The sequence below is a fragment of the Pelophylax lessonae genome (assembly GCF_965119305.1).
Source record: "Pelophylax lessonae genome assembly, chromosome: 9".
In the NCBI taxonomy this organism is placed as follows: domain Eukaryota; kingdom Metazoa; phylum Chordata; class Amphibia; order Anura; family Ranidae; genus Pelophylax; species Pelophylax lessonae.
Window position 1 is genome coordinate 20,042,616 of NC_138776.1, and position 14,140 is coordinate 20,056,755.

The following is a 14,140-nucleotide window of genomic DNA, read 5'->3' on the forward strand; positions in this document are numbered from 1 at the left end:
AATAGTAGATTTGCTTTTCAAAGTCCAGCTGTGTTCATTCACTAATGTATTATACATAGTGTGTGGGATTCATGACTTTCATGAACCTCAGTCCAGCCAGAGAAGTAGGTTTTAGAACCACTTAGTCTATTTTAATTCAAAAGTAAAGTTCAAAAACACACAAAAGATTACCCTCCCAAGGGTTTTCAGCTTCACAAGGAAAAATATAAACTTTCCAGCTTCAACTATCCAGACTCCATAGCCCCTGAACCCATCTCTGCACAGACTCACCATCTAATCTCATTCAGCCTTGTGATCAACAAACTGCCCAACTTGGGCTGCACAGGCTCATGCCTAATGGAATATAGTCAATTAGTACCTCCCCAGGCTAGGTCAGGTTAGGTTAGATTGCCTCTTCTTGAGGTCTGAGTAGACAATCTCCCAGTGTCAGCTTACACACGTCGCTCCTGCAACAGCTTGTCTCCCGGGAAAGGAGCCCTGAACCATAGACAGCCTCTTGACTAAAAAGGCAGCACAATCAGCACGCTGGTTTCTTCTTAAATGTGCACCCAGGGTTAGAGGCTTCATCCTTCCCAAGTCTCTACAAAGTCTCTGGGCTCCGGATACCAATGCAAGTTGCAAAAATCCTCGAAAAAACTGCAAAACATGTTTTCTCCACTCGGAACAGACATCCCAGAGCACCTCAACCTGCCTAACTGAAAACTGGGGTGACATCTAACCCTTCTGACACCATGACAGGGCACACTAATGTGACAAGGTGCTGCACTTCACAATAGACATCAGTGGGAGCTACAACATCCCAGAAAAGTAAACTCATCTTTATCCCTTCTAAGTCTCTACAAAGCCTCCAGAACCAAATGCAGGTGCTACCAACCCTGGAAAACACTGCAAAACCTGTTTTCTCCACAGACATCCCAGTGCTCCTCGACCTGGATAAGTGAGAACTTTGGGTGACATCTAACCCTTCTGACATTGTGATAAGGCACACTAATGTGACAAGGCACAGTACTGTCACAGTAGACATCAGTGAGGGCTACAACGTCACAGAAAAGTAAAGTCACCTTTATCCCTCCCAAGTCTCTGCAAAGTCTCTAGGCTCCGAAACCCAATGCAGGTGCTACCAATCCTGGGAAAAAAGTGCAAAACTTGTTTTCTCTACTCAGAACAAACATCCCAGAGCCCCTCATCCTGCATAAGTGAGAACCCTGGGTGACATCTAACCCTTCTGACACAGTGGCAAAGCTCACTAATGTGACACGGCGCAGGACTATCACAGTAGACATCAGTGGGGACTACAACATCACAGAATTGACCATTTCTTGCTTCAGTGCCCCTTCAATATAGAAGTCTATAAGCGGGTGGGTGGAGCTCTGGGTATCCCTTTCCCACTTGAAATATGCGGAGTGGTCGTACGGTCTTTTGAGATGCTTCGGGATTTTGATTTTGAGACACTTATTTCCAGTTAGCTCAGTAGTCCGTTACTTCACAGTGTTGAGTTTCCACTCTGGAAAAAAGTCCTTCCTGTCGAGGTGGTGGTGCACAATATTCTGGGTCAGGTTGGGAAGATTCAGGGTCTTGACGAGGACAGGTGGTGGCCAGGAGCCTGGACAAAGACGTGTAGGAATGTCAGGTCCCAATAGCTGCTGTCTGTCAGTTTTACAACCCCTAGATCATGGGATCAAGGTGTAAACGTTTCTTAGCCTGAGGGTATGTTGGAGTTGTGGTTAGGGCTTTGTTGTGGTGCATAATAATAGTAATAACATATATCTTATGCCTCGTTTCCACTGAGTGGTACGGTACGGTTCAGTTCAGTACGGTACGGTTCAGAACGGTACAACTTGCGTTTCCACTGCCAATGATAGGCGTGGTGTAGCAGGAAAGCTGTGATCGACGATTCTCTGTCAAACAATCAAAGTTCTGCAGAGTGTAGCTCCACCCTGTTGGTACGGTACTAATGTGCTTGGTACCCCAACAAAAGGGTCCCAAAAAAGTGGTACAGTGCGGTTTGGAATTAGGGTACCATTCACAATGGAAACGGCAAAAATTGCGTACCGTACCAAAACGTACCAGAAAGCTCAGTGGAAACGAGCCATTAGTTTGTATTTTTTGTTCTGTTTATGTTTTTTTCCGGCAAAAAAAAAATAATAATTTTCTATTTCTATGCTGAAGTAAGCTATTTTTGTTTATTTATTACAACATCACAGAAAAGTAAAGTCACCCGGCATTTATATAAAAAAGCGTAGACAAAGACAAACAACAATATATACCAGCCTGGATCTATGCCACTACATAGTCTCTGCTGTGAGTTGACTGTCACTACGGCATCTTAATTGGGCTCTGCTCAGATGTAGTTTCATCCGTGTGAAATGCAAATGCACAAATCTAAATAAAGCATGTCCGTTTTGTTTGGTAACATGGCAATTATTATCAGCTTAAGCAAGATCATACTGCTGCACAGCATGTGTTTACAGTAAAGAATACTGCATGCTGATGACTGCATGTACAACATGGTTGTGTTATTCTCTATGAGTATTTGCAAGGGCAATGCTGCTCGCTTGATTACTCAGAAAGATTTCCCCCTAAACAGGTTTATTTTACTTCACCTGGAAAGTATATCATACTTGCCAGCTGTCCCGTTTTTGCCGGGACAGTCCCGGCTAATAGGAGCCTGTCCCGGGTAATTTACATTGTCCCGGCAATGCACTTATTTACACTTTGCACTTTATTTATATTTCCATATTCCATTTTTTTGTATGGTCACACCTGAGCACATTTCACACTTTAGAATTGCAGGGAATTGTGAAGAGAATTTTAAACTTTAGGCAGAAGTAGTGCAGCTGAATGGGAGAATTATTCCAACTACTTGGCCTCAAGTTTAAAATTCCCTTTTCAATTTCCTGTAATTCTCTCTTTATTGAGTAGACCCTATAATCTGATGATAAGTAGGCTGAGATTAATTATGTGGAGTGGGAGGAGCTTCAGGGGAAGTGGGTGTGGTAAGTAATTGATAGCTGTGCTGCAAAGTGTCCCTGGAATTTTTTTTCCAAATGTTGGCAACTATGTTATATGTAGCACCCTCCTAGATAGGTGCTAGGTTAAAAGCATTATTATGCTCCGGCTGCTTATCAGAGGAGCCTGATCTGTTAGTTTTGCCTGTTGCATGTCCCCATGTGTATATCACTGGGTCTGAGGGAGTCTCCCCACTGTATCCAATAGGGGAGCCTGATGGGCAGTGGAGGAAACCTAGCCAGTGACACATAGGCTTTTGTGAGGGTCCCAGTGGGAGAGCACAATCGCAGTGCATCCTGGGATTGCTCATAAAAGCCAAGGGCACATGTGACAGGGCATCTTTGGTGGGAAGCAGTGCTTTAAGTGGGCCGCTACGCACCAGTACTCAGTACCGCCACTTCCAAATATGACTCTTGAGGGTACCGCCACCTCTCCGTGCGACTTAGTGTACCGGTATGCTCATTTTGGACATCTGCGACAGACCAGTCACCACCAGTGAGTCCCCCTGGCTCCGGAGACCCAGCCCAGGCCAGCAGCGGCGGCAGAGCTGCCACGCTGCTGGCCTGTACTGCAGTGCACTGGTTGCTATCGCCGCTCGGCGTCTAGCAACCAGTGAGGTCATCTGAGGAGGAGGAGAGCGAGGCCCCAGCATACACTGTGGAGCCTCCTTCCTCCTCTGCTGTGCACCGAGTGGAGTGTTGGCTCCTACCAGCTCCTCCCTCCAGCTACTCAAGGCCAGCACAATACAATGAGTCCTATGTGTCAGCCGCCCTCACCCTAAAAACATGAGTAGGAGCATTTCTGGGGACCCTGATGTGGGATGGGATGGGGGGCTCTGTGGGGACCCTAATGTGAGGGGGGTGCTCTGTCGGGACCCTGATGTGGGATGGGAGGGGATGGGGTTGCTCTGTGGGGACCCTAATGTGTGGTGGGGGGGCGCTCTGTGGGGGCCCTGATGTGAGGGGAGCTCTGTGGGGACCCTGATATGGGGGCACTCTGTGGGGGCCCTGATGTGAGGGGAGCTCTGTGGGGACCCTGATATGGGGAGGCTCTGTGGGGACCCTAATGTGAGGTGGGGGGTGCTCTGTGGGGGCCCTGATGTGAGGGGGGACTCCGTGGGGACCCTGATGTGGGGAGGCTCTGTGGGGACCCGGATGTGAGGTGGGGGGGCTCTGTGGGGACCCTGATGTGAGGGGGGTCTCTGTGGGGGCCCTGATGTGAGGGGGGGCTCTGTTGGGGCCCTGGTGTGAGGGGGGGCTCTGTGGGGGCCCTGATGTGAGGGGGGGCTCTGTGGGGGCCCTGATGTGAGGAGGGGGGCTCTGTGGGGACCCTGATGTGAGTTGGGGGTGCTCTGTGGGGGCCCTGATATAAAAAAATGTATAGGCTATAATAGAGTACCGGCACCTCTTTTGGGCCACTTAAAGCACTGGTGGGAAGCATCTTTGGTGGGACGCAGATTCCCAGGAGGGGGGTAACGGCTGTCTCTCCTCCTGTTGTGTGAGTAAGGTGGTCAAAGGCAGTCGGCCTAGAGAGTCAGGTGTGGAGCTGAGCCTAAAGTATCCTGTGGAGCTCCACAGGAGAGTCACCTGGGAAAAACAGTGTCCGTGAGTACCAGGGGACTTGCCTAAGGGTCTGCCCAGGAAGGGGGGCCACTCCAGTGAAGTCAGAGGATAGATGGTCAGTTCACAGAGTACGGCAGAGTAAAGGGGGTGCCAAGTAGAACCCTGAAGAATAGGGGTAAAGGGGGTGCCAAGCGGGGCCCTGAAGAGAGATTCACTGAATAGTTTGCTTGTTAACTACTTCACTACAGTGGCAAGGTGAAGCAGCGGCCTTGCCGCATTCAACTCAGATTAGAAGTCCTGAAATTGTGCATAGTTTGTTCAGTTGGGAGTATTCCACTCATCCCTTCTCCCATCCCAGTTCTCAAATAAACAACAAAAAAACAAATCCCCTGGACTGTTTTCTGACTGAGCCAAACACTTAAAATATCTGGAATTGCTAAGTTGTTGCTATGGGTAACCCAGGGGAATCCATATCCAGCAGCTCCCATGGGAGTAGTGCTACATATAGAAAAGCTATAACTGGACCACAACCTGACCACTGATCCTGTATGTGACAGGTATGGGCCCTGAGCTAAAAAACACTTTGTTCCTATTATAATCTAAACTATGTACTTGTGTAATATTACAGCCTTCTAATAGTAAAAGGGTCTTCAGCTAAACATCCTTCCAATGGGTAATGGATGGAAAAAAAGGCAAGCTTTCTTAAATCCAGACCAGATCCTGTACGGGCCCCAGACACCAATGCCTCAGAAGGCTCTACTAGCTACATGACACCTTTAGTAATGGATGTGGGTAAGCCAAATGATGATATCCACCATGATCTTCCTAGTGAGGGAGATGCAGACTCACACCAGCATAGGACAGTTGGACTTCTTCTAAAGGCGTAACTAGAACCTTCAGGGCCCCGGTGCAAGAAACCTTGAAGGACCCCCCCAGACCCCTGGCTGGGGCCCTTCCCTTCAAGCCTGGGGCACTTCCCACTGATCCTGGGGCCCTTTACTCTTGTTGCGGGACCCATTGACAAGTTCTGCAGTGGGCCCCCTTCCTGCCATCTTGGGGCCTCCCCACGGTGGTGGAATGCCAGGGCCCGGTCGCGAGTGTGACCTTTGCGATCCTGGAAGTTCACCCACTGGTGTCATTAGTTTTTATTTTTTGGAATTTTAATTGTATTTTTTTTTATCATTTTATTTTATTTTTTTTACAGTGTCACTGACTATGACTCTGTCATGACTCTGATTCAGAAAAGGAAGGAGCTGGTAAATTACATATTTACTGACCCCCTTCATGGTTCTCTATTGTGACACATCCTCTGCAGCAGCCGGCAGGAGAGGGAAGGGAGCACAGTGGGGGGGAGGGGGTTGGTAGCACATTAGGGGGGGGGGGGCCTGGGGAGCACACAGGGACCCAGAGACAGCAGAACACAAGTGAATTGGATAGGAGTGAGCGGCGGGGGCAGGATACAGAGGAACCAATCTCCTCCATTTTCCTCCTGCAGCTACAGGAGGAAAAAGGAGGACAGCGATTTCTCTACATGCTGCCCCCGCCCCCTCCTATCCAGGTGTACAGGTGTACAGGTGAGCCACACAGGCCCCCTGCAACCCCTGTAGTTATGCCCCTGACTTCTTGCCACCGACTTCCTCCTGGTTCTCTCCAGTGAGCTTCCTCTTGAACCAACTTGATCCTGGGACAATGGATCTGTGCCCCCCCCCCCCCACAGTTAAGCCTAGCTGGGACATTCAATTATTCACAAAGTATTCCTAACACTCCTTCCCCAGGGGGCAGAGAACCCGCACAGGGGACTCTTCCTGCAGGACTGGACCCAGGAACACTACTCTTGCTGTTCAGGCTTTAGCCCATTTATGGGCTCTCTCTCCACCTTCTGAGCACACCCCCAGGGAATGGCTGGAGGCCTATAAATATTCAGTCTGCTTGTTATGCTCTCCCTCCCACTATGGGCAGCTACGGGACCCGACATTCATCCACGCCTTTGTCCATGCCCCCGGCTGCCACCTGTTCTTCTCAAGACCCCAAATCTTCCCAACCTCACCCAGAATGTTGTGCACCACCACCTCAACTGGAAGGACTTTTTTTTGAGTGGAAACCTGACACTGTGCATTCCACGTGAATTAACAAACTACTAAGCTAACTAGAAAAAGCGTCTCAAAATCAAAATCCTGATGCGTCTCAAATGACCCGTACGACCACTCCGCATAACTCAAGCAGGAAAGGAAAGGGATACCAAGAGCCCTATCCACCCTCCTATAGACATCTGAATGTAAGAAATGGTCCATTCTGTGATGTTGTAGTCCCCACTGATGTCTACTGTGACAGTACTGCACCTGTACCTCTTTCCTCCAATGATCAGATTTCTCCTGACATGCCTCCACCGCACAGCAATTCACTGGAAAGCTCAGTGTGCTGCCGCTTCTCCTCCCCCAGCTTATATGCAGCTGAGAACAGAGGGAATATGATTACTTGAAAAAAGGTATTTATTATGTTTTTTTTATATACTGTATATACAAAAAAGTTTTGCCTTTTATTTCTATTTTAAACTGAATGGGTTGTTTTACAAGATGATCGTTTAGAATTATTTTAACCACTTAAGCCCCGGAAGATTTTACCCCCTTCCTGACCAGGCCCTATTTTGCGATTCGGCACTGCGTTACTTTAACCACTTTACCATCGGAGGATTTTCCTGCTTTACGTCCAGGTCACTTTTTGCAACTTGGCACTGTGCGAATTTAACTGACAATTGCGCGGTCATGCAACCCTGTACCCAAACTAAATTTACGTCCTTTTTTTCCCACAAACAGAGATTTCTTTTGGTGGTATTTGATCACCTCTGCGCTTTTCATTTTTTGCAATATTAATAAAAAAAATAGCGAAAATTTTGCGAAAAAATTGATATTTTCTACTTTGACAGTTAAAAAATATCCAATATATTCAATCTTTGTCATATATTTAAGCCAAAATGTATTTAGCTACATGTCTTTGACAAAAAATCCTCAATGAGCGTATTTGTAACGGCTTTAAGACCAGAAGATTTTACCCCCTTCCTGACCAGGCTATATTTTGCGATTCGGCACTGCGTTACTTTAACGGACAATTGCGCGGTAATGCGACTCTGTACCCAAATTAAATTTATGTCCTTTTTTTCCCCACAAATAGAGCTTTCTTTTGGTGGTATTTGATCACCTGTGCAATTTTTAATTTTTGAAAAAAAGAGCGACAATTTTGAAAAAAAAAAACAATATTTTTTACATTCTGATATATAACATTCCCTAAAAAAAATTTAAAAATCAAAATTTTTTAACATTTTTGGCCAATTTGTTTTCTGCTACATATTTTTGGCAAAAAAAATCACAATAAGCTTATTTTGATTGGTTTGCGCAAAAGTTATCGCGTTTACTATGTGAAAGATTTATGTCATTTTTATTGTTTATTTATTTTTACTAGTAATGGCGGCGATCTGCGTTTTTTTTTTTTTTTTTGCGGGACTGCGACAGATCGGACCCCTAACTGACATTTTTGACACTTTTGGGGGGACCAGTGAGATTACTACAGTAATCAGTGCTATAAATATGCACTGTTACTGTAATAATGACACTGGCAGGGAAGGGGTTAACCTTATTGGTGATCAAGGGGTTAAATGTATGCCTCATGCTTACTGACGTGTGTGGGGGGAGGGGGTTGTGTGACACAAACACAGATTGCAGGTTCAGCTATGCTGAATCCTGTAATCTGTCCCTGCCTGTCACAGAGGGGATCCGCTAGGAAGAGGTTCCTGACAAGAAGGGTAAGTGTAGGGTCACATCTCTACTGGACATTCTCCCAATTCTCCCAGTGTGAATTATTGTCTCCGCACCACGCTGCACCCCACCTACATACAGTTGCTCCACTTTGCCACTGATCTCCTATGTAATTCAGTCATGTAGCAGAAAATCTTAGGGATGTAATTCTTCTCTTCTCCTCCATAGATCTGAATGAGAGTAGAAGTCTAATTGCTCAACAATCGCTTTGTTAGGAGATTCTCCAGCAAACTTTCCCTTTTAAGTATTCCCTAAAGGGTTAATCTCAGGAGACTAATTTCCTAACAATCCCCTAAAAATTCCCTGCAGTAGCAAAAGAAGCACTTTTTTTTTTGCAGTGTCTGAGATCAAAAATAGCCCATGGAACCCTACCCTTAGCGGGTCTGAGCAACACAGGACATCACTAATAGAGCAAGTATTCAAAGGGCAATGCTGGTAATGTATTTCCAGGGGCAAGAAAGGGCAGAATACCTTCCCGTGATGCTCACCACATGGATTGGAGAGCATAAATTAAAAAAATTGTCTTGAGTTGACCCTACACAGAATGAGCTTTGTTCTGCAATAAGACATATTTTGTTTCTCTCTGGAAGCCCGGACTTTTTCTGGCACTTTTTGTTTACTGTTTAAATCAGTATTTTTTGCTAGAAAATTACGTATAACCCCCAAATATTTTATATATATATATATATATATATATATATATATATATATATATATATTTTTTTTTTTTTTTAACCACTTACCGCAAAGTGACCTATCCCTACGTCGGCTGACTTTGCAGGGTTATACCGGGGTGATGCCTCTAGCTAGAGGCATCACCCCGGTACCGTTGTTTAGAGCCGGCAGTCGGCTTTCTGGCGGTAACGACCGATGCGGCTCGGGAGCCGCGTGGTCGTTACCCCCGCGAGCGGGAGGGGACGTCTCCCGCGGCTTTGCCCGGGTCTCCCGTCCCACCAGGCACGTCCGGCGGCTGGATGGAGTCCCGATCTAAGCCGGAAGTGGCTTTGATCGGGTCTCCGATGACGTAACCCGGAGGCAGCGTCCATGACTCTGCTGCTAAAGGCGGCAAATTTAAAAAACGAGTGTATTCAAATGATTTTAAATGATGAGGCCCTCTCTATGTACCTGAGCCATGTAGTTACATGGCTCAGGTACATAGATGATATCCTCATCCTTTGGGACGGGGAGTTTGAACTATTCGAGACCTTTTTTCAAAGGTTACAGATCAACTCCTTCAATTTGAAGTTCACTATGTCCTGGAGCAGACAGGAGATTGATTTCCTTGATACCACTCTCTATTTTGAAGAAGATGGAAGTGTCGGATCAACGTTATTTCGTAAACCGACAGCAGGGAACATAATACTACACTATGATAGTTCCCACCCCAAAACCCTAATCTAAAGTATTCCCTACTCCCAATACCTTAGATTGAGGCGAAATTGTTCTAATGATACGAACTTCAAAAGGGAGGCGGATAAATTAAAAATACGACTGTTACAGAGAGGGTATAGTGCAACAATACTGAGGAAAGCATATAACAAAGCCAAAGCTAACACTAGGCATGACCTACTCTTTAAAGAGAAAAATAAAAAAACAGATGATAAGGTCAGATTCATCTCCACATACTCCAGACAGCATAATGAAGTTCGCAGCATTTTACAAAAAAACTGGGAAATTTTGACAAGTGACCCAATCTTGAGAAAATACCTAGATGATCATCCTAACGTCACGTATAAAAGAGCTAAATCTATAAGAGATGGTCTAGTAATGAGTCACTATCGGAGACCAAATGAAATGTCATATAGAAAAGGCCTTTATAAATGTGGGTCATGTGATTTTTGCCCATATATTCTTGAAGGTGAGTCCTTCATAATGCCTAATGGTCACAGAACATACATCAATCAGACAGTTACATGTCAAACAAAGGCAGTAGTATACAGTATATCATGTTGTGCCCATGTGGGGCGTTTTATGTGGGTAAAACCATAAGGCCCCTGTGGAAGAGAATTTCAGATCATATCTCGTACATCAACAATGGCCAAATTAATACTCCTATAGGTGGCCATATTGGATTAAAAGATAAATATGACCGCAGCATTGTGAAATTCACTGTGTTAGACGTTATCCCCGAGGATACAAGAGGAGGTGATATCGACAGAAAAGTTCTGGCACGTGAGGCCAGATGGATTTACGATTTAAGAGCTACCTTATACCCAGGTTTGAATGATGTAATTAGTTACAAACCGTTTCTATAGGAGCCATATTAAAATTTCCCCTCCAAAATTATATATAAAAAATTCTGTCTCCTCTTCCTCTCGTGCTTCCTCTATCCCCACAAAGTATCTCTTCTTGCATCAGAAAGAGGGAAAAATGAAGATTTATTTCTAAAATAGGGACTAGTACTTGAAAAAAGGAAAAAAATAGAGTATAAAAATAATAGAGATATATATTTCATATAAATGTCACAGGAAAAAAAAAAAAAAGTATGATTTTGTTTATATGTAAAGAATAACATATATATATGCATTTTGTCTTGTATATAATAGGTGACTGGAGAGGCGACACGGCTGTGGCGGATGCTGTGGCGTAGCGATGCAGAATAATTAATTGGTACTATATTGCCAGGGATGATTATCTAATATGAATTTTGTATTTAAAATACCACCTTGCATTTTAATACCGATAGGTACCCCTGTGTAATTACAATAGGCAGGAGGGCTGCTGTGATATAATACTGATCCACTAGAGGGAGCCCAACATACGAACATCTAGTCAGAGATCAGACAGCATCCGATTGGAGGACGCAGTCTGAGAGATGTAGGGCGGATTAAAAAACAAGTTCCTCCGTGCTATCAATGTCATCATTTCCGGTGCGACTAGACGCAACCGGAAGTGACGCGACAAGGCGACGCTACCGCCCTTCGGAGTCCCCAACAGGAGAAAAGACTGTCCTCACTTCCGGAGCGACCGGAAGTGATGCGGCCAGGCGGCGCCACCGCCGACCGTAATGGGACACAATTGCTCTCACCTGAGGAATGTATGTTTGAGCGCCAAACAGAGCGATAAGGGCGGACCTCTCCTCCCTATATAAACTCAGGCAAGGTAAATAACAGGTAGGCAGGCGGTGAGCATATGACAATACAGAGGTAAGTGATGGGGGCTCCACAACACACCGAAGGAATGACTGGCTAAACTTTTGGATATATGGGATAGAAGATTGGAAATTCTGGAACTAACCCCTCTACCTATGTCTTTTAGGGCTTGGATAGCCCAGGACTGTGGGTCCATATAATTGGAATAGATGTTCGTATAGGTCCGATTTACCTGCCTGAAGCACCCTTCAGTCTGAGGAGAGGTACGTATAAGTGGACCCTCTCTTCAAAGCAATAGAGGCCCCCAGAGACCTTGGCTCTCTACCATGGCTATAAAGAAGTAATTCCTATATGTACCCCCTTTCCAGGTCAACTCTGCGGTCATTTAGGACAAGTTTGGGGATATACCTCCTACAAACTACACAGAGAAAGGTCCCTTGAGCCTGGCTTAAGCTAGTGCAATATAAACACTAGGTGAGTGTCTGTATTATTGATTTCAATCCCTCTATATAATCAACAGCATTTCCTACTTCCCTCCCTCGTTCAGCCATATATGACTTTCGGAATATGTACCATCATCTGATGATTAGCCTCAGATGGTGGAGGTATTGTAATCTTGGATATATGGCGAACAATATATAATATATGTACTCATATCCCTAGATTGATTGTATCTGGGGGTGAACGCACATATGGATGAATAAACCAGGAAGAGGATATTTACTTGCTGAGGGGTGACTATACCCCAAGACGCTTGAATGGAGCCATCTTTAGCAGGTTGGTTATAAAATACAGAATAAAATACAGAATAAAATACAGACTTTATTAGGACTGTTGGCGGCCATATTGCAAACATAGATATACACCTATTGGCACTTTGATTCACAGCTTTGACCTTGATGACACAGCTGGGACCCAATATATCGGATTTAATGCAAGAGATTTTCCTTTGATGCCTATATAGATTCTGTATGGTGAATACCAGAGGCGTAACTAGAACCTTCAGGGCCCCGATGCAAGAAACCATGAAGGGCCCCCCAGACCCCTGGCCGGGGCCCTTCCCTTCAAGCCCGGGGCTCTTCCCACTAATCCTGGGGCTCTTTAATCTCATTGCATGGCCTTTTATTACGGTCCCGCATCAGGATCCTTTCACAAGTTCTGCAGTGGGCCCCCTTCCTGCAATCTTGGGGCATCCCCACAGTGGTAAAATGCCAGGGCCCGGTCGCAAGTGTGACCTTTGAGATCCTAGAAGTTCACCCACTGGTTTGCTACCGGGCCCCCTGTAGCATGGGGCCCGGTAGCGATTGCAACCCCTGCAACCCCTGTAGTTACGCCCCTGGTGAATACGGAGGTATTATCTTCTGAACAGCTTATGCATCGCTACAGCCCTGTCGCTTAACTCAAGTCACTGTTAAAAAGGGTCAGTATAAAACTAAAACTAGAGCCAAATACAAAAATATTCAGTAGCATGATGTATGTTATATTATTAAACATGTAAACTGATATGTATTTACTTGTATTTATGTTACTCATAGAAACATCGGTCTGTTATGGTCTCTCAGGCCCTGAGGAAGCCTTAAGCGAAACGCGTCGGCTTGCTGGGGACCTACCGCGACCGAATTCAGCTTGAAACCCATCATCCACCTACACAGGCTTTGTTTTTCGCTCTAATCCCTTTTGGGATATGTTTCTATACAAACAGTGACGTTAGATTTTGATTTTAACAATTTTGTATGTTATTTTGTTGCTATCATACATGCATGGTAATCCATGCTTGTTTTTTACTTGCTATATCAATAAAATGTATCTTTGATTTTACAATTGGTTCTGGTTCTGATCCTTCTACTCCCACTGGCCCGCAAAGCCCCGCCTTTTTCTATCCCAATGTTTTTCACTAATCTTCTACAGGGGTAAGGGCCTATTTTACACGGCAATTTTTTGTCTACGAGTGTATTCAAAAATGCCGTTTTTGGCGTTTTGAATACATTGAAGTGCAGTGGAGGGGTTTGGGGTCTTTTAGACCCTCGATCCCTCCATAAAGAGTACCTGTCACTGCATATTGCTGTCACAAGGGATGTTTACATTGCTTGTGACAGCAATAAAAGTGATCAGATTTTTTTTTTTTTAAAACCTGTAATAAAGTTAAAAAAAAATAAAATAAATAGGAAAAAAAAAAATTTTAGCCGCCCCCGTCGCTGTTAGCTCGCGCACGAAAGAAAACGCATATGGAAGTCAAGCCGCGCATGAAATCGCTGTTCAAACCACACATGTGAGGTATCGCCGCGATCGCCAGAGAGTGAGCAATAATTTAAAAAAAAGAGCTACAATCTAACTCTAAACTGGTAACCGTTACAAAATTTTAAAGCGTCGCCTATTGAGATTTCTATTGACCGTAGTTTGTCGCCATCCCACGCACATCCACACAAGAAGGACACCCAAAGTTAGAGGTGATATATTCTTCCATAGCAAATACACTTTTGCAAACTGGTACTGACTAGTAATCTAATGTTTCTCTTCACCCTCAATGTTTCTCCATCACTCAGCTAAGATGCCCTCAAGAAGTTTGTAATGGTGCCCAATGAAAACCCATGGCTTTCTGTAACTAAAAGGCAGCTTTATCCACACGCAGCTTGTATACAATTTTAGGGCAATTTTTAGGCATTTTGCC

General features: G+C 45.0%; 1 protein-coding gene and 1 long non-coding RNA gene across 7 annotated transcripts in view; one reads left to right on the forward strand and one right to left on the reverse strand.

Annotated features, from left to right (window-relative positions):
* Window positions 1-14,140, reverse strand: part of CRTAC1 (cartilage acidic protein 1) — a 1,069,217-nt gene that overhangs the window by 470,852 nt on the left and 584,225 nt on the right. The gene's annotated exons all lie outside the window — the stretch shown is intronic.
* LOC309563151 overlaps window positions 1,127-14,140 on the forward strand; it is a 100,123-nt gene continuing 87,109 nt past the window's right edge. Inside the window, exon 1 of the long non-coding RNA XR_014225711.1 lies at window positions 1,127-1,137. This is a non-coding gene — a long non-coding RNA (uncharacterized lncRNA). The remainder of the gene's footprint in view (window positions 1,138-14,140) is intronic.